The following is a 1496-nucleotide window of genomic DNA, read 5'->3' on the forward strand; positions in this document are numbered from 1 at the left end:
ATTTGGGAAAAGGCATTTTTAGAATCTGTTAAAGATAACTTTCTTCGCCCCCACCATCCCCCCTCTCTCCTCTCTTTTCCCTTACAGGGAAGGAGGCAGAGAAGACTTTCCTCCATGCTTCTTGTTTGGAAACAAGCTGCTCCTTGTTTTGACTCTGATGCAACGGCCCTGAGACTGTGTTACAGCAAATAGGCCACGCACGAAGCTCCTCATTCTGCCCCTACTGATGACATATAAAATGAAACTCGTCCCAGTGGTTTAGACACTCAGAGCTCCATTTGACAAATATTAACCAAGGCTGTAGCATTCTGAATGGAGTTATACAGAAATGTAATAGAATTGTCTGAAATGCAAACAAATATGCAAGTTTCCAGTTGAAAGCGAATCAGTGCAGAGACTCGTTTTGTAGGGAAAAGCACTGAAGTAATTTTGAGATGCAGAGGTCATCTAAGTAAAGCACGAAGATTTGGAGCCTGAAGCAACAGGCTATAAGCACAGTGCATGTGAGCTCTCAATGCCTCCCTCCATCCAAGACCTCCGAGCATTTTGTAAACACAAGGAATTAAGCCTCAGAGGAACATTAAGCAAGTAATCACCACCTTCATTTCACAGATGGAGAAACTAAGGCGCGAAGAGAAGCGACGGGCTTTGAATCACGCAGCGAGCACTGTACGGGGAGGCAAGCACCCACACCTCACTGCTTCCCCTCCATTTTACAGGTGAAGGCGCTCCCTCCCCTGCTCTCCCAGGCAGGCAGCCACCCAGCCGGGGACACCGCTGCCCTGACCCAGCACGTGGCCACAGTGCCCGGGTAAACATCCAGCAGCTCCCGCTGCACGCTGAGGGAGGCCACGACCACGCTTGCGAGAGAGCAGCGGGAGCCGGGGAGGCCGAAGCTGTCCAAATAAAACGCCGTTATCTCCTGCTGGCACCTGAGGTGCGAGCAGTGGCGGGTCACCCTGGGAGCGGCGCCTTCTTGAGGCCGCAGCTTGGGCCGCAGGGCGACTGTGGTTTCGGGGCAGGGTCTGGCCGCAGCAAGGGTCGTCCCAGAGCACAGAGGTGCCGCTGGAGCCAAGGTGGCCCTGCCCCACGTCCACCCAGGCCCCACGCGCGTGGTGCCGGCTCCCTGTCTGCTCTCAAAGCCCCTCTCCACAGGGTCGGACTGTCCTCCTTGAAGGGCCAAGGCAGGAGCCCCTTCTCCCCACACGCCCTGCTCTCCCTCATCCCACCTAGGACGGCAGGCGGCTGACAGGCCAAAACGTGACTTTTGAGGACTGGACCGACCTCTCAGTTTTTAAACAACTCGGTCTGTGCAGGAAGAAAAGCCCCATTCCCGCGGGGCTGCGTGTGTGTGTGGGGACAACGACAAGGAGGAGCAGAGCGGGCCGGCCACCTCGCAGGGGAGAGCGGAGTCCCTGGCCCCGGCCGCTTACATAAAGGCATTATATAAGGGCGGCACGCCCGGCCGGGGGCAGGGCCGGGACCTGCCGCCATTT

The sequence above is a fragment of the Haliaeetus leucocephalus genome, unplaced genomic scaffold (genome assembly GCF_000737465.1).
Source record: "Haliaeetus leucocephalus isolate CR32 unplaced genomic scaffold, Haliaeetus_leucocephalus-4.0 Scaffold228, whole genome shotgun sequence".
NCBI classification, from domain to species: domain Eukaryota; kingdom Metazoa; phylum Chordata; class Aves; order Accipitriformes; family Accipitridae; genus Haliaeetus; species Haliaeetus leucocephalus.